Genomic DNA, 20,212 nt, shown 5'->3' with positions numbered 1-20,212 from the left:
AAAAGGGTATGCTGTGTTCATCACAGCAAAGGCATCACCAGCATTTAGATATATACAAGACAACACACATAGGAAAATGACATGGCATCAATGTGTAGGAAAAATTGTCCTCACACAAATATCATGGAACTTTGTACACACAAGAGACTTAAACTTTCACTTAAAAAGCCCTACAAGTCTACATTAGATACTTGAAATTAACTGACCAGTAGAGATAAAGAAGTATAGTAAAAGAAACAGGAAGTAACATTTTTAGTTCCAAAGAGGTTGAAGGCTCAAAAAAAAGCTTTCAAACAACTAGACTGTGAAACACTATCAGACATTTATTTAAAATGGAGGTGATAGAAACACTGAAGAACAACAGTGTCTCAGAATCACAAAAGTCAGAATTCCAGAAAAGGGGAAGAGACCCTCTAAAGACGAGCAAAATAAAATCAGCAAACTCAATGGATGAGATAATAGCAGGGCTAAAGTCAGTCCTAAGCAGACTAGATAATGCAGAGGGACTCGTGAATGACTGTGAACACAGGGGAACTGAAATCCCTCGATCAGAAAATGACATAGAAATGCAAAGGAAAACCAACGCAAACATTGCTGTTGAATCCTGGGTTAAGACAAAGCATGAAAGAATAGGATTCATAAAAGTTCCAGAGTTAAAAGCAAGAAAAGGTTATTCAGTCTGAAAAGATATTTGGAAAAAAATCAGACAGAAAATTGCTGAAAATGAAGAAGCAATCATCTATACAAAAAAAGTAAGCAAACAGCATCCAAATTATGTGGAATCCCAATAGACCTACAAGCAGCTGTATTATCATTCAAATCAACAAAGTTCATGATCAACACAGTGATTACCAATGCACCTAGAAGGAAGCAACTAAGTCACAACAGAACCTCCAGAGGGGTTTCCGCTTATATCTCGGGAGAAATATTGCAGGATAAGAAGGAGTGCCAGGACTTAGATGAAATCGTGAATGAGAAACAGCTGCAATCTAGGGTAGCTTATGCAACAAGACCGCCATTTCTAATAACGGCAGAGCTAGAGAATTTCAGATACCTGGAAACTTTAAAGAATTCGGCAGTTTGAAACTTTTCCTAAAAGAAAGATTCAGAATACTACCCTGAATAGAAAAGAAGCTAGACGAAATGGAAATAAGAAAACCATCATTGGAAATGCAAGAAGAGCCATGAGTTGCAGACAATTAACAAGAAGAAGGCAAGGAGGACATCAAAACCCTAAAGATGGGAGAGGGAAGCAGGAAAACATAGGGGATTTTCAGCCCTATAATAAGTGAATCATCTTATATGACTCTCTGTTTAAAGCAAACAGAGAGATGCAAGGCAGAATGTGTTTGCAAATCTAAGAACAAGCAATCAAACAAACAAACAAACACCAAAAGAGTATGGTTGGCTGATAATATCCACAGGAACCGTGATAATTCAAAAGATAATATGCAAAGTGATATCAAGGATCATTCAGCACGCATCGACCCAGTATCAGTGCTTGCATGTACTCAACATACCTGTATTCAGAAAACAGATGCGTGCATTAATATTCATAAATATTGATTCATAAGAGCACATAGTGACCTAACCCAAATGCCTATATTGAATATAATGGATTCATACTCCGTGATATATTCTTAAAAGTCTTCCAAGATGAAGATTGAATGGCATATTCCACACTACGAAGAGATTAAATGGCATACGTCTATAACAAAGAAAATCAGCTCTACAAAACTGTTCTAAGAGTAAGACAGACAGACAGTGAAGTGTACTTTGGGAATGTTTTCATTTCTTGGATATTCAGCCCCCATGAAATAAATGGATCCATGTTCTGAGACTGTGGGTCTTTCAGCAGAAAATCAACAGACAGATATATATTATGGGTGAATGGATATTACACAAACATATGTTTCCTTTAGTAGGTCTTTTTGTACTGTTAACTGTTAGAAAGTTTTAAGATGGATGAAACCATAAACTTATCATGGACACACTTCCCTCCATTTGTACTGTGTTTAGAGAACTGAACTAAAGGAAAGAGGGTAGGAAAAAAAGGATCATGGGACGCTAATGGAGAGAATCACTTTTACCTTAAGTACCTGTCGTCTGATGCAGCCCCTTCACCAACACTGCAAAAATGCAGCAACAATTGAGGATGACAGTTACTGGTTAGATTCCAGGTGGAATGTTGGTTTGTTCTATGAGGCTTGTTATGAGCTGGTGGATCCAAGGTAACTTGGCAGAGCTCGGTAGGTGGATCAGTGTCATGGTGGGGTTGCCACACTCTGTGGAGCTTGGCTTAAGTCTATTGTTTAGGAAGCATTGTAAGTTCGAGATACTGTTGCTGCCCAGTGGCCTGAGATCATGGGTCAGTTTCTAGAAATTGAAAAGTCAGACAGTGGAAGATCTGCCTGTCATCAGCTTACTGGTGAGGCTCTGAGGTACTTTTAGACATGCCCAGTCCTGTAGAAGTCGACTTTATGGGAGACACGAAGAGAAGCTGGCAGAAAATTTGGCTGCACGGATTGAAGAGAGATGCGAACACATTGATGATGGTTGTTCTCCTACAATTGAGAATACTGGCATGGAGACTTCTGCAGAGAATCCAAGGCAAGAAAGACAATCACGAGATATATTGAGCCTCGCTGATAATGGCAGAAACCTGTGGAACACCTACGTGCACTTGAGGAAGGTACTCAATTCTCTGCTCCAAGAACGGGTCCAAGATTCCTGACGTCTAAAAGAGAAGAGAAGGCAGAGATGGTAAAATCGCTCATGTTGGTGGAATAAGTCGTGAGAATCCACATGTCCGAAGGGGAATTTACAAACCATTCAGACCACAATGCACCAAGCCCAGGTAAGCCTTTTCCCAGGGTTGGGCCTAGCTATGAAGCACTTTCTCTTCCCTCCCCTCCACTCAGGCATCCATTTCAAAGGATCACCACATGAGCTGCAATGAAGCCAGTAGGAGAAGAGCAAGCCCCTCCCAGAATCAGAGTTCCTCCATATTCACACTCTGTGCACAACAGTGAACTCCTCAAAGGTCAAATACTCTCGAATAAAATAGGTAGGAATTGAATAATTAGCTCACAGGAAGGAATGATGACCTTCCCCTACATTCAGCAAATGCTTGGGTTATGTCTTCTTTGGGGTGATGGAGTGTGGTAAGTGAGGGGAATCTTTGACTGAACTTGAAATGTATTAGGCCTCAGATTTTCAAGACCGTATAGGTAAATATTATAAGTCATTTAGTGAACTGAACTGTAAAATTCGCCATAGACATTAAAGGACACACGTTATGTGAACGGTTTTTTCCCATCAGTCAAGCACTATATCATGGGGGTGCAGACTTGGTTTTGATAATTGCTTTACCCAACATGATCGGACAATTAAGCATTCTCACCACTGATAGAAGAACACCTAGCTCCCAATAGCCTAGCAAAGCTGCAACAGTTTTCTCATAGCTATAATGCCTCTAGGTTCTTTTGGAACCAAGCATGCATGTATATATTTTGTTTGGTTTGTCTTGTGTTTTACTAGAGAGGAATGTTACCCCTTGAAATGCCAACTTTGGGCAGTATGTGTCATTGGGAGGAAAGGGCACCACATGCAACAGGGAAACCCAGGTTTGGGGTTATATCATTTTTTCAATAGTTATTTCATGTTTCCTCCTAGTGTTGGAGGTATCAACAGTAAAGAGTTGACATGTCCCCTTAATCATTTTGGACTGCTATTTTACATTCTATCTGTATATTTTTTCCTTAGGGATGACAAAATTTTACAAGAATTTCACAAGTCTGGCTTCAAGGTAGATTTTGTATGTTTCAAAAACTAACTTCATTTTCACATAAATCCCAAAATATGTAAATCAATTCTATTAACCTTTGAAAGACTGCCACTGAGTTATCAACACAATGTCAAAATTGGAGTCTTCGGACATACCCTCCCACCATGTCTGCATAGAAAAAAGAGCTAAACAAGGATCACATTTATGTGAGTTATCTCTGGAAAATTTTGATTTATCGATGCCCAGTTGGCAGGGTACCAGTGCAAACTACGCTCGTTCGCTCCCATGTACACAGCAAGGTAAACATCCACTCACAAAGCCCTTGGCTCAGGACACAAGCCTAAGCTTGGTCTCTTACTTCCAAAGACAGATTGAGGCCTCAGAAAACCTGGAAGGAGGAGAAGGCAAAGTAGAGAATGGAAATCAGTGCAGGACCTGACCTCTGGTAATGGAGCAGCAAAGGTGAAATTCTGTTTTCCTTGGATGCACACTCTCAAGTGGACAGGATACATGGGATGGAAAGTGATGTGCTGAGTGTTAGAAGAGTGCACAGCAGATGCTTAGCTGACAGAACTCAAATAAATCAGCACAAAATATTCCCAGAATTGATTCTGAGACCAAGACCTGAGCTGCCAAATTTGAGCTGGCAGAGGCTGCAGAAAATGAGGGATAGGGCTATGGATGATGGCACACGCTGAGTCTCAGGGATCTGGAGTGCGTTGTGGATTTTGTTGGGTCCTATCAAGAGAGCAAACCGACCTGTGACACCAATGAGAATGCAACCAGACTGGGGCACGAGGTTTAGTTTATCAAAATGTCCCATGGCCACATCCACTGCAGCTGCAGTACCAGGGACCAATTTGGCATATTGCCAATAGAGCACGTGTAGGGCTCAATCAGAGATATCATGCATCTGGTCTGAGTGATCCAGGGGGTCTGGGGTTTGAAATAAGTATCAAAAGCTTTAAGATCTGCTACATTCATAGCCTGCACTGGGATTATTGTTTGGTTTGAGGCAGAGGAGGTGAAACAGCCCTGACGTTGCCTTCATGGTCCCTTGCCACAAGGATGAGAGAACAAAGAAGACTGATCAAAGCCTACAGCATGAGAAGATGAAGCATTTCCTTCCTAATTATCTCCCAAATGCAGATGCTACATTTTAGAAGTCACTGACATGGTACGGCACTGAGGACACATAGGTGGGGCTGTGGGATCATTACAGCAGACCCTGATGCATGACATCCTTAGATATCTTTCCAATGTGTTTCTGTAGACAGAGAAGCTCTGGGAAGAACTAGTAATATTGGGACATTCCCATGGCAATATAAAGCATAAGCGCACTGTCGTTATGCTGTTTTGGAAACACTCCAAAATGACATAGAGCAGCCTGCAAAGCTGAAAACCTTTAGAAGCCTCGTTTCCACAAGAGGAAGTGACCCGTATACTTTCAGAACTGTGATTTAAGCGTAATAAAACTGAGGTTATACTGATGGAAAAAAATAAGTGGTGTTCAAAACATCAAAGGCAACACCAGCAATTAGAGATATACCAGACAACACACACAGCAAAAGGACATGGCATCAAAGTCTATAAAAAATTGTTCTTACAGAATTATCATGGTTTTGTGTACAGAGAAGTGTCTAAACATTTCACTTAATAAAGCCCAATAAGTCTACATTTGATACCTGAGAGTACCTGTCCAATAGAGATAAAGAAGTAGAGTAAAAGAAACAGGAAGTACAATTTTCAGTTTCAAAGAGATTGAAGGCCCAAAAAATAAGCTTTCAGAGAACTAGACTGCAAAACACCACCAGAGTAGGTGTTGGAAACTGAGGTGAGGAAAACACTGAAGAAAAACAGTGTCTCAGAATCACAAAAGGCAAAATACCAGAAAAGGGGAAGAGAAACTCTCAAAACTGGCCAAATAATATCAGAAAACTCAATTGATGATATAGAACCAGGGCTAAACTCAGTCCTAAACAGACTAGATACTGCATAGGGACTCCTGAATGACTGTGAAGACAGGGAAACTGAAATCCCTCAATCAGAGAATGACAAAGAGATGCAAGTAAAAACAAATGCAAACATTGCTGGTGAATCCCGTGGTAAGCCAAACATGAAAGAGTAGGATTCATGAGAGTCCCAGATGTAAAAACAAGTGTTAAAAAAAAAAAGTCTCAAAACTTATTTGTAGAAAAATTAGACAGAACCTTGCTGAAAGCCAAGAAACAATCATCTATAAGATTCACGTTTTAAAAAGCATCCAAAGGAGGTGGAATCCCAATACACCTACAAGCAGCTGTATAATTCAAATCAACAAAGTTCATGATCAACCCACTGATTTAAAATGCACCTAGAGGAAAGCAACTTAATCACAACAGAAATTCCAGATGGGTTTCAGCTGATATCTGGACAGAAATATTGCAGGACAGGAAGGAGTGCCAGGACTTAGACCAAATCCTGAATGAGTAAAAACTGCAATCTAGGGTAGCCTATGGCACAAGACTACCATTTCTAATAACTGCAGAGCTAGAGAATTTCACAGACCAGCAAAACTTAAAAGACTACAGCAGTTCAAAACTTATATTAAAATAAGGAATGAGAATTCTAAACAGAAGAGAAAAGTAGCAAGATGAATTGGATATAAGAATATCATTATTGGAAATGCAATTAGAGCAATGAATTTCAAAGAATAAACAAGAAGAAGGCAAGGAGGACATCAAAATCCTAAAGATGGGAGAGAGAAGCAGGAAAACATAGGTGATTTTCAGCACTATACTAAGTTAATCAGCATATATGACTCTATTTGAAGCAAACGGAGAAATGCATGGCCTAATGAGTTTGCAAAACAAAGAACAAGCAAACAAACAATCAAACAAGGAAACAAACATCAAAAGAGTACGGTTGGCAGACATTTATCCAAAGGAACCATGATAAATCAAATCAAAATACTCAAAGTAATGTCAAGGATCATTCATTACGCATCGAACAAGTGTTGTGGCATGAATGTACTCAAAAGACTTGTATTCAGAAAACAGATGCGTGCATTAATATTCATAAATTTTGATTCATAATAGCACATTGTGACCTAACCCAAATCTCTATTTTGATTAAAATGGATTCCTAGTCCGTGGTATAGATTTAGAAGTCTTTCAACATGATGAATGAATGGCATATACTACCCTACATACAGAAGAAATGGCATAAGCATAAAACAAAGGAAAATAGCTCTGCAGAACTGTACTAAGAGCAAAAGAGTCAGACAGTAAAGTGCACATTGGGATTGTTTCATTGCTAGGAATTTCAGCCCCCATGAAAAAAATGGATACATGTTCTGAGAGTGTGGGAGTTTCAGCAGAAAAGCAACAGATGAATATGTATTCTGGGTGAATGGATATTACAAAAACAAAAGATTCCTTTAGTGGGTCTTTTTGTACTGTTAACAGTTAGAAAGTTTAAAGACGTGTGAAACCATAAACTACAAATGGACACACTTCCATCCATTTGTACTGTGTATAGGGATGACAACAAAAGGAACGAAGGAAGAAAAAAGGACCATGGGATGCTACTGGAGAGATTCACATTTACCTTAGGAACCTCTCGTCTGATGCAGCCCCTCCCAAACACTGACAAGTTGCAGCAACCATTGGGGATGGCAGGTACCTGTTCGAATCCAGGTGGAATGTTGGTGTGTACCGTGCAGCTTGTTGTGGCTGGTGGGCCCAAGGTAACTGGGCAGAATTCTGTGGGTGGATCAGAGTGATGTAGGGGCTGCCGCCCTCTGTGGAGGTTGTCTTAGGTCTTTAGTTCGGGAAGCTGGGTAAGTTCGAGATACTGCTGCTGCCCAAAGGCCTGAGTTCATGGGTCAGTTTCCAGAAACTGAAAGGGCTGACAGTGGAACATCTGCCAGTCATCAGCATACTGGTTAGGTTCCAAGGAACTTTCAGACATGCCCAGTCCTGTAGAATTCGACTTTATGGGAGACACCAAGAGAAGCATGCAGAAAAGCTGGCTGCAAGGATTGAGGAGAGATGTGAACACATTGATGAGAGTTGTTCTGCTACAATGAAGGACACAGGCATGGATACTTCTGTAGAGAATACCAGGCTCAAAAGACATTCATGAGACATACTGAGCCTCGTTGATACTGGCAGAACTTATGGAGGATCAACATGCACTTGAGGAAGTTACTTAGTTCTCTGCTCCAGGAATGGATAAAAGATTCCTGACGTCTAAAGAGAAGAGATGGCAGAGATGATAAAATCGCTCATGTTGGTGGAATAATTTGTGAGAATCCCCATGTCCCAAGGGGCATTTACAAACCATTCAGACCAAAATGCACCAAGCCCAGGTAAGAATTTTCCCAGGTATGGGCCTAGTTATCAAGCAGTTGCTCTACCCTCCCCTCCACTCAGTAATCCATTTTAAAGGATCAGCACCTGAGCTGAAATGAACCCGTATGAGAAGAGCAAGCCCCTCCTAGAATCAGAGTTCCTACAACTTCACACTCTGTGAACAACAGTGAAATTCTCAAAGGTCAACTACTCTCGTCTAAAATAGCTAGGATTTGAATATTTAGCTAACTCAAAGAAATGATGACCTTCCCCTAGATTCAGCAAATGCTCTGGTTATGTCTTTTTGGGGTGAAGGGAGTGTGGTAAGTGAGGGGAATCTTTGACTGAACTTGAATAGGTATTATGCCTCAGTTTTTCCAGACAGTATAGGTAAATATTATGTCAGTTAGTGAACTGAACTGTAAAAGTCGCCAAGGACATTAAAGGACAAAATTTATGTGTACCGTCTTTTCCCTTCAGCCAAGCTTCGGGTGCACTATATCATGGGATGCAGACAATGTTATGTTAAATTGCATTACCCAACATGATCAGACGATTAATCTTTGTCATCACTGATAGAAGAACAACTGGTTCTCAATAGCCTGGCATAGCTACAGCAGGAATCTCATAGATATAATGCCTCTAGGTGCTTTTGAAATGAAGCCCAAATGTACATATTTTGTTTGGTTTTTCTTGTGTTTTCCTCTAGAAGAATGATACCCCTTGAAATGAAAACATTGCCCAGTATGTGCCATTGGGAAGAAAGGGCACCACATGCACAAAGGAATCCCAGGTTGGGGGTTATTTCTTGGTTCAATAGTTATTTCATTATTTCTGTCAGTGTTGGAGGATTCAACATTAAAGGGATGACATGCCCCTTCAATATTTTGGACTGCTATTTTACATTCTATCTGTCTATTTTTTCCTTAGAGCTGACAAAATGTAACAAAAATTGACAAGTCTGGTTTCTAGGCAGATTTAGTATGTTTTGAAAACTAACTTCATATTCGTATAAATTCCAAACATGTAAATCAATTCTTCTAACCTTTTTAAAGACTGCAACTGAGTTATCAACACAATGTCAAAACTGGTGTATTTGAACAAACCCTTCCACCATGGCTGTATAGAAAATAGAGCTAAGTAAATATCATATTTCTGTGAATTATATCTGGAAAGTGTTGATCTATCACTGCCCAGTTGGCAGAGAACAAGTGTAACATGTGCTCACTCGCTCCTATGTACACAGCAATGTAAACATCCACTCAACACACCCTTGGCAAAGGACACTTGCAGAAGAGTGGTCTGTTAATTCCAAAGACAGGATGAGGCCTCAGAAACCTGGAAGGAGGAGAAGGCAGTGTAGAGAATGGAAACCACTACAGGATCTGACCTCCGGTAAAGGAGCAGCAAAGGTGAAACTCTGCTTTACTTGGATGCACACTCTCTAGCAGACAGCACACATGGGATTGAGGGTGATGCGTGGAGTGTTAGAAGAGTGCACAGCAGATGCTTGGCTGACAGGACTCAAAGAAATCAGCACAAAATATCCCACAATTGATTCTGAGACCAAGACCCGAGCTGCCAAATTTGAGCTAGCAGAGGCAGCAGAAAATGAGGGATAAGGCTACGGATGATGTCACACGCTGAGTCTCAGGGATCTGGATTGCGTTGTGGGTTGTGGTGGGTCCTATCAAGAGAGCAAACTGACCTGTGACCCCAGTGAGAAAGCAACCACACTAGCGTGCGAGTTTGAGTTTATCGATATGTCCCATGGCGACATCCACTGCATCTGCAGGACGAGGGACCAATTTGGAATTTGCCAAGAGAGCACATGTGGGGCTCAATCAGAGATACTGTGCATCAGGCCAGAGGGATCCAGGGGGCCTCGTGTTTGAAATCAGAATTAAAAGCATTAGGATCTGCTACATTCATAACCTGGAGTGGGATTACGGTTTGGTTTGAGGCAGAGGATGCAGAACAGCTCAGTTCTTCCCTTCGTGCACACATGACACAAAGATGAGAGAACAAGGAAGAGTGGTCAAAGTCCACAGGGTGAGAAGATGAAGAATTTCATTGAGCATTTTCCCAAATGCAGATGCTACATTTTCGATGGCACTGAAATGTTACTGCACCGAGAACACATACGTCAGTCTGTGGGATCATTTCAGCAGGCCATGTTGTATGACATCCATAGATATGTTTCCACTGTTGTTTCTGTAGACAGAGAAGATCTGGGAAGAACTGGTAATATTGGGACATTCCCATGGCAATAGAAAGCACAAGCTCACTGTCAGTTTCCTGTTTTGGAAACACTCCAAAATGACATACAGCAAAATGCAGAGCTGAAAATCTTTAGAAGCTTCATTTCCACAAGAGGAAGTATCCTGTGCACTACCAGAATTCTGAGATAAGCGTAATAAAACTGAGGATATAATAATCGAAATATTATAGTGTGTTCATCACAAGAAAGGAAACACCAGCAATTAGAGATATACCAGACAACACACACAGGAACAGGACTTGGCATCAATGTCTAGGAAAAATTGTCCTCACAGAAATATCATGGAATTGTGTACACACAAGAGTCTATAATATTCACTTAACAAAGCCCTATAAGTCTAAAATAGATACCTGATAGTACTTGAAAAGTAGAGATAAAGAAGCATAGGAAAAGAAACAGGAAGTACCATTTTCAGTTCCAAAGTGATTGAAGGCCCAAAAAATAAGCTTCCAAACAACTAGAATGCAAAATGCTACCAGAGCAAGTATTGAAAGCGGAGGTGAGGAAAACACTGAGTAACAACAGTGTCTCAGAATCACATAAGACAGAATGCCAGAAAAGGTGAAGAGAAACTCTAAAGACAAGCCAAATACTATCAGTAAACTCAATGGATGTGATAATAACAGGGCTAAAGTCAGTCCTAAGCAGACTAGATAATGCAGAGGGACTCTTGAATGATTGTGTAAACAGGGGAACTGAAATCCCCCGATCAGAGGAAGACATAGAAAAGCAAGTGTAAACCAATGCAAACATTGCTGTTGAATCCCGGGGTAAGACAAAGCATGAAAGTTTATGGTTCAAAAGAGTCCCAGATGGGAATGCAAGAGATAAAAAAAAAAAAAGTCTGAAAAATTATTTTTAGAAAAATCAGAGTGAAACTTTCTGAAATCCAAGAAAGAATCATCTATACGATTTCAGGAGTACACAGGGTCCAAAGAGGTGGAATCCCAATAGACCTACAAGCAGCTGTAGAATTCAAATAAACAAAGTTCATGATCATCCCAGGGATCTAAAATGCACCTCGAGGAAAACAACTTAGTCACAACAGAACCTCCAGAGGGGTTTCAGCTCGTATCTCTGCAGAAATATTGCAGGACAGGGAGGAGTGTCAGGACATAGACCATACCCTGAATGAGAAAAAGCTGCAATCTAGGGTAGCCAATGCCAAATGACCGCCATTTCTAAGAACGGAAGAGCTAGGGAATTTCACTGACCGGCAAATCTTAAAAGAATTCAGCAGTTTGAAACTGATCCTAAAACACAAGTTGAGAATCCTTCCCTGAAGAGAAAAGTAGCAAGATGAAATGGAAATAAGAAAACCATTATTGGAAATGCAAGAAGAGCATGAGTTGCAAAGAAGAAACAAGAAGAAGGCAAGGAGGACTTCAAAATCCTAAAGATGGGAGTGGGTAGCAGGAAATCATAGGTGATTTTAAGCACTATCTTAAGTGAATCAGCTTATATGACTGTCTGAAGCAAAAGGAGAGATGCATGGCCTAATGTGTTTGCAAAACAAACAAACAATCAAACAAACAAACAAACACCAAAAGGTTACACTTGGATGACATATAAAAAAGAAACATGTTTATTCAATACAAAATACTCAAAGTAATGTCAAGGATCATTCAACACGCATCAACCCAGTATGGAGGCTAGCATGTACTCAACACACTTGTATTCAGAAAACAGATGCGTGCATTAATATTCATAAATATTGATTCAAAAGTGCATATCGTGACCCAAACCAAATGACGGTTTTGAAAAATATTCAGTCATACAACGTTATATAGACTTACAAGTCTTCCAACAGGATGTACGAATGCCATATTCTACCCGATGTAGTGAAGAAACGGCATAAGACTATAGCAAAGACAAGCAGCTCTGCAAAACTATACTAAGAGCAAAAAAGACAGACAGGAAACAGCACATAGGGATTGGATTCACTTCTAGGAATTTCACCCCCATGAAACAAATGGATCCTTATTCTGAGAGTGTGGGTGTTTCAGCAGAAAGCAACAGACGGATATGTATTCTGGGTGAATGGATATTACACAAACATGAGTTTCCTTTAGTGGCTCTCTGTGTACTGCGAAGTGTTAGAAAATTTCAAGACGTGAGAAACCATAAACTAAAAATGGACACACTTCCATCCGTTTCTACAGTGTATTCAGATCTGGAACAAAGGAAAGAGGGAAGATAAAAGGACCATGGGACGCTAGTGGATTGAATCACATTTAACTAAGGAACCTCTAGTATAATGCAGCTCCTACCCCAACGTTGAGAAAATGCAGCAAACATTGGGGATGGCTGTTACCGGATGGAATTCCAGAAGGAATGTTGGTGTGTACCGCGAGGCTTGTTGTGGCTGGTGCATCCAAGGTAACTGGGCAGAATTCTGAGGGTGGATCAGTGTGATGGAAGGGCTGTCGCCCTCTGTGGAAATTGGCTTTTATCTTTTGCTGAGGAATCTGTGTAAGTTCGAGTTACTGCTGCTACCCAATGACCTGAGTTCATGGGTAAGTTTCCAAAATCTGAAAGGGCAGACACTGGAATATCTGCCTGTCATCAGCTTACTGGTGAAGCTCCGAGGTACATTCAGATTTGCCCAGTCCTGTTGAAGTCGACTTTATGGGAGACAAGAAGAGAACCTGGCAGAAAAGCTGGCTGCACAGTTTGAGCAGAGATGCGAACATATGGATGAGAGTTGTTTTGCTACAATGGAGAATACTGGCATGGAGACATCTCTAGAGAATAGCAGGCTCGAAAGTCTTTCATGAGACCTACTGGACATCGGTGATGCTGGTAGAAATATACGGACTTTGAATGTGCACTAGAGAAAGTTACTCAATTCCCTGCTCCAAGAACAGGTCCAAGATTCCTGACGTCTAAAAGAGAAGAGATGGCAGAGATGAAAAAAGCGCTCGTGTTCTTGGAAGAGGTCGTTAGAATCCACACGTCCCATTGGGCATTTACAAACAATTCAGACCAAAGTGCACCAAGACCAGGTAAGACTTTTCCCATTATCGCCCTAGCTATCAAGACCCTGCTCTACCCTCCACTCCACTCATGCATCCATTTTAAAGATCAGCACCTGAAGTGAAATGAAGCCAGTAGGAGAAGAGAAATCCCCTCCAAGAATAAGAGTTCCCCCAACTTCACACTCTGTGAACAACTGTGAACTCCTTAAAGGTCAAAATCTCTCGACTATAATAGATAGGAATTGAATACTCAGCTCACACAAAGAAATGATGACCTTCCCCTGGATTCAGCAAATGCTGGGATTATGTCTTCTTTGGGGTGAAGGGAGTGTGGTAAGTGAGGGGAATCTTTGACTGAACTTGAATATGTATTAGGCCTCAGTTTTTCAAGATAGAATTGTCAAATATTATAAGTCAGATAGTGAACTTAACTCTAAAATCATGAAAGACATTAAAGATACTGGTTATGTGGAGCGACTTTCCCTTCAGTCAAGCCTCGGGTGCACGATATCATGGGGGTGCACACTTGGTTGTGTGAAATTGCTTTACCCAATATGTTAGGATGATTAAGCATTCTCATCAATGATAGGAGAACACCTAGTTCACAATTGCCTAGCATCGCTGCATCAGGTTTCTCATAGAAAAATTCCTCTACGTGCTTTTGGAATCAAGCATAAATGTATATATTTTGTTTGGTTTTTCTTGTATGTTCCTAAAGAGAAATGTTACACCTTGAAATGCCAACAATGGCCAGTATGTGTCATTGTGAGTATAGGGAACAACATGCACAATGGAAACCCAGGTTCTCGGTTATTTCATGGTTCCAATAGGTGTTTCACGGTTCATGTTGGTGTTGGAGGTTTCAAAAGTAAAGAGTTGACATATTCCCTTCAAAATATTGGACAGCGATTTTACTTTCTAACTGTATGTATTTTTCTTAGAGGTGACATAATGTTACAAAATTGGCAAGGCTGGCATTTCGGTGGATTTAGTATGTTTCAAAAACTAAATTCATTTTCCTATAAATACCAAAAAATGTAAATCAATTCTGTTAACCTTCTTAAAAACTGCAACTGAGTTATCAACACAATGTCAAAACTGGAGTCTACGGACAAACCCTCCCACCATGGCTGTATAGAAAATAGATCAAAACAATCTTCACATTTCTGTGAATTATATCTGGAAAGTGTTGATTTATCAATGCTCAGTTGGCAGAGAACCAGTGTAACCTGTGCTCCCTCCCTCCCATGTACATAGCAATGTATACATCCACTCACCCAGCCCTTGGCACAGGAAAGATGCCGAAGAGTGGTCTGTTATTCCAAAGACAGGACGAGGCCTCAGAAAACCTGGAAGTAGAAGAAGACAAAGTAGAGAATGGAAACCAGTGCAGGATCTGACCTCTGGTAATGGAGCATCAAAGGTGAAACTCGGTCTAACTTGGATGCACACTCTCAAGCGGGGAGCACACATGGGATTGAAGTTGATGTGCTGAGTGTTAGAAGAGTGCACAGCAGATGCTTGGCTGACAGAACTAAAAGAAACCACAGAAAATATCCCAACAATTTAATCTGAGACTAAGATCCAAGCTGCCAAATTTGAGCTAGCAGAGGCAGCGGAAAAAGAGGGATAGGGCTACGGATGATGGCACACGCAGATCTCAGGGATCTAGAGTGCATTGTAAGATATGTTGAGTCCTATAAAGAGAGCAAACAGAACTGTGACCTCAGTGAGAAAGCAACCACACTGGCGTGTGTAGTTGAGTTTATCGATATGTCCTATGGCCACATCCACTGCATCTGCAGTACCAGGGACCAGTTTGGCATTTTGCCAGCAGAGCACATGTGGGGCTAAATCAGAGATATCATGCACCTTGTCTGAGCGTTTCAGGGTGCATCAGGTTTGAAATCAGTATTAAAAGTTTTGGATATGCTACATTCGTAACCTGGACTGGAATTATGGTCTGCTTTGAGGCAGAGGATGCGGAACAGCTCTGTGGTTGCCTTTGTGAACACATGACACAAGGATGAGAGAACAAGGAAGAGTGGTCAAAGTCCACAGCGTGAGAAGTTGAAGCATTTCCTTCAGCATTATCTCCCAAATGCAGACGCTGCATTTTGGATGGCATTGACATGGTAATGCACCGAGGACACATAGGTCGGTCTGCGGGATCATTCCAGCAGGCCCTGAAGTATGACATCCATACATATGTTTCCACTGGTGTTTCTGTAGACAGAGAAGCTCTGAGAAGAACTGGTAACATTGGGATATTCCCATGGCAAAAGAAAGTACAAGCACACTGTCTGTTGGCTGTGTTGGAAACAGTCCAAAATGACATACAGAAAAATGCAGAGCTGAAAACCTTTAGAAGCTTCATTTCCAATAGGAGAAGGGCCCTGTGCACTTTCAGAATTGTGAGATTAGCATAATAAAAGTGAGGTTATACTAATTCAAATAGTATGGTGGTTTCATCACAACAAATGCAACACCAGCAATTAGAGATATAACAGACAATACACGCAGGAACAGGACATGGCATCAATGTCTAGGGAAAATTGTCCTCACAGAAATATCATGGAATTGCGTACACCAAAGAGTCTAAAGTTTTCACTTAACCAAGCCTTATAAATCTATATTAGATACCTGATAGTACTTGACCCTCAGAGGAAAAGAAGTATAGTAAAAGAAACAGGAAGTACCATTTAAGTTCCAAAGAGATTGAAGGCCCAAACAATAAGCTTTTAGCAACTAGACGGAAAAATGCTACCAGAGCAAGCATTGAAATCGGAGGTGAGGAAACCACTGTAGAACAACAGTGTCTCAGAATCACAAAAGGCAGAATACCAGAAAAGGGGAAGAGAAACTATAAAGAAGAACAAATAATATCAGGAAACTCAATGGATGAGATAATAACTGGGCTAAAGTCAGTCCTAAGCAGACTAGATAATGCAGAGGGACTCGTGAATGACCGTGAAGACAGGTGAACAGAAATCCCTCGATCAGAAGAAGACATAGAAAAGCAAGTGCAAACCAACGTAAACATCGCTGTTGAATCTTGGGGTAAGAAAAAGCATGAAAGAATAGGATCCATAAGAGTCCCAAATGGAAAAGCAAGAAATAAAATAAAAAATTCTGAAAAGCTATTTGAAGAAAAATCACAAAGAAACATGCTGAAAGCTAAGAAACTATCATCTATACGAATTCAGGCAGTACACAGTGTCCAAAGTAGGTGGAATCCCAATAGACCTACTTGCAGCTGTATAATTCAAATCAACAAAGATCATGATCATCCCAGTGATTTAAAATGCATGTAGAGGAAAGCAATTTAGTCACAACAGAACCTGCAGAGGGGTTTCAGCTCATATCTCGGCAGAAATACTGCAGAACAGGGAGGAGTGCAAGGACATAGGCCATATCCTGAATGAGAAAAAGCTGTGATCATGGGTAGCCTATGCCACATGACTGCCATTTATAATAACGGCAGAGCTAGGGATATTCACAGACCAGCAAAGCCTAAAAGAATTCAGCAGTTCGAAACTTATCCTAAAAGAAAGATTGAGAATTCTACCCTGAATAGAAAAGTAGCAAGATGAAACGGAAATAAGAAAAACCATTATTGGAAATGCAAGAAGAGCGTGAGTTGCAAACAAGAAACAAGAAGCAGGCAAGGAGGGCATCCAAGCCATAAGATGGGAGAGGGTAGCAGGAAATCATAGGTGATTCTAAGCACTATCTTAAGTGATTCACTTATATGACTTTCTGATTGAAGCAAACGGAGTGATGCATGTCCTAATGTGTTTGCACAACCAACAACAAGCAAACAAACAAACAATCAAACAAACAAACAGACACCAAAAGGGTACGGTTGGCTGACATATACCAAAGAAACCATGAGTATTCAAAACAAAATACTCAAATTGATGTCAAGGATCATTCAGCACGCATCAACCCAGTATCGCGGCTTAAATGTACTCAACACACTTGTATTCAAAACACAGACGTGTGCATTAATATTCATAAATATTGATTCAAAAGAGCATATCGTGACCTAACCCAAATGCCGATTTTGAATAAGATTTGGTCATAGCCTGTGATAAAGACTTACAATTCTTCCAACAGCAAGAATGAATGCCATATTCTACCCTACGTAGAGAAGAAATGGCATAAGCCTACAACAAAGACAAGTAGCTCTGCAAAACTGTATTAAGAGCAAACGACACAGACACGAAAGTGCACGTTGGGATTGGTTTCATTTCTAGGAATTTCAGCCCCCATGAAACAAATGGATCCATTTTCTGAGAGCGTGGGTGTTTCAGCAGAAAGCAACAGACGGATATGTATTCTGGGTGAATGGATATTACACAAACATGAGTTTCCTTTAGTGGGTCTCTGTGCACTGTGAACTGTTAGAAAGTTTCAAGACGTGAGAAACCATAAACTAAAAATGGACACACTTCCCTCCGTTTGTACTGTATATACAGATCTGAACCAAAGGAAAGAGGGAAGAAAAAAGGACCATGGCCCGCTATTGGATAGAATCAAATTTACCTTAGGAACCTCTCGTCTGATGCAGCCACTCCTCCAACACTGTCAATATTCAGCAACCATTGGGGATGGCAGTTACCGGTTGGATTCCAGGTGGAATCTCGGTGTGCCCCACCAGGATTCTTGTGGCTGGTGGATCCAAGGTAACTGGGCAGAATTCTGTGGGTGGATCAGTGTGATGGAGGGGCTGCTACCCTTTGTGGAGATTGGCTTAGGTCTTTTGTCCGGGAAGCTGTGTAAGTTCGAGATACTGCTGCTGCCCAAAGACCTAAGTTCACGGGTAAGTTTCCAGAACCTGAAAGGGCAGAGAGTGGAAGATCTGCCTGTCGTCAGCTTATTGGTGAGGCTCCGAGGTACTTTCAGACTTGCCCAGTCCTGTTGAAGTCTACCTTATGGGAGACACGAAGAGAAGCTGGCAGAAAAGCTGGCTGCACGGATTGAGGAGAGATGCGAACATATTGATGAGAGTTGTTCTGCTACAATGGAGAATACCGGCATGGAGACATCTCTAGAGAATACCAGGCTCGAAAGACATTCATGAGACATATTGAGCTTCGCTGATACTGGCAGAAATATTAGGAGTGTCAACGTGCTCTTGAGAAAGTTACTCAATTCTCTGCTCCAAGAACGGGTCCAAGATTCCTGACGTCTAAAAGAGAAGAGATGGCAGAGATGATAAAAGCGCTCATGTTCTTGGAAGAGGTCATGAGAATCCACAGGCCCCAGGGGGCATTTACATCCATTCAGAACAAAATGCACCAAGCCCAGGTAAGCCTTTTCCCAGGTTTGGGCCTTGATATCAAGCACTTGCTCTTCCCTCCCCTCCACTCAGGCATCCATTTTAAAGGATCAGAAACTGAGCTGCAATGAAGCCAGTAGGAGAAGAGCAAGCCCCTCCTAGAATCAGAGTTCCTCTGTCTTCACAATCTGTGAACAACAGTGAACTCCTTAAAGGTCAAATACTCTCGACTAAAATAGTTAGGAATTGAATATTTAGCTCACACAAAGAAATGATGACCTTCCCCTAGATTCAACAAATGCTGGCTTTATGTCTTGTCTGGGGTGAAGGGAGTGTGGTAAGTGAGAGGAATCTTTGACTGAACTTGAATATGTACTAGGCCTCAGTTTTTCAAGACAATATAGGTAAATATTATGTCAGATAGCGACCTGAACTGTAAAAGTCGTGAAAGAATTTAAAGACACAGGTTTTGTGGACCGTCTTTCTCTTCAGTCAAGCACCGGGTGCACGATATATAGCGGGTGCAGACTTGGTTGTGTTAAATTGCTTTACCGAACATGATCAGATGATTAAGCGTTATCATCACTGATAGAAGAACACCTGCTTTTCAATAGCCTAGCATAGCTGCATCAGGGTTCTCATAACTAAAATTCCTGTATGTGCTTTTGGAATCAAGCCTAAATGTATATATTTTCTTTGGTTTTTCTTGTACTTTCCTAGAGAGGAATGTTACCCCTTGAAATGCCAACATTGGCCAGTATGTGTCATTGGGACTATAGGGCAACCCATGCACAAGGGAAACCCAGATTCTCAGTTATTTCATTGTTTCAATTGTTTCTTCATTGTTCCTGTTGGTGTTGGAGGCTTCAACAGTAAAGGGTTGACATGTCTCCTTCAACATTTTGGACTGTGATTTTAGTTTCTATCTGTCTATATTTTTCTTGGAGCTGACATAATGTTACAAAAATTGACAAGTCTGACTTCTAGGTAAATTTAGTATGTTTCAAACACTAACTTCATTTTCATATAAATCCCAAAACATGTAAATCAATTCTATTAACCTTCTTAAAACCTGCAACTGTGTTATCAACACAATGTCAAAATTGGAGTCTTCGGACAATCCCTCCAACCATGCCTTTATAGGAAACAGAGCTAAACAAACATCACATTTCTGTGAATTATATCTGGAAAGTGTTGATTTATCGATGCCCAGTTGGCAGAGAACCAGTGCAACTTGCGCTCACTCCCTCCCATGTACAAAGCAATGTAAACTTCCACTCACCCAGCCCTTGGCACAGGACACATTCCGAAGAGTGGTCTGTTACTTCCAAAGACAGGATGCAGCCTCAGAAAACCTGGAAGCAGGAGAAGGCAAAGTAGAGAATGGAAATCTGTGCAGGATCTGACCTCTGCTGATGGAGCAGCAAAGGTGAAACTCTGTTTTACTTGGACGCACACTCTCAAGTGGACAGCGCACATGGGATTGTAGGTAATGTGCTGAGTGTTAGAAGGGTGCACAGCAGATGCTTGGCTGACATAACTCATAGA

At 41.0% G+C, this 20,212-nt stretch overlaps 1 long non-coding RNA gene across 6 annotated transcripts in view; it reads right to left on the bottom strand.

Annotated features, from left to right (window-relative positions):
* Positions 1-20,212, bottom strand: part of LOC141578017 (uncharacterized) — a 67,996-nt gene that overhangs the window by 25,614 nt on the left and 22,170 nt on the right. For all 6 annotated transcript variants that reach the window (XR_012507911.1, XR_012507914.1, XR_012507909.1 and 3 more), the window contains 4 exons: positions 19,947-20,019; positions 17,929-18,574; positions 14,658-14,729; positions 2,091-2,737 (listed from right to left, as the gene is read on the bottom strand). This is a non-coding gene — a long non-coding RNA (uncharacterized LOC141578017). The remainder of the gene's footprint in view (positions 1-2,090; positions 2,738-14,657; positions 14,730-17,928; positions 18,575-19,946; positions 20,020-20,212) is intronic.

Source organism: Camelus bactrianus, chromosome 6 (genome assembly GCF_048773025.1).
Source record: "Camelus bactrianus isolate YW-2024 breed Bactrian camel chromosome 6, ASM4877302v1, whole genome shotgun sequence".
NCBI classification, from domain to species: Eukaryota; Metazoa; Chordata; class Mammalia; order Artiodactyla; family Camelidae; genus Camelus; species Camelus bactrianus.
The sequence above is the reverse complement of the archived record's forward strand: the minus strand, read 5'-3'. Positions and strand labels throughout refer to the sequence as shown.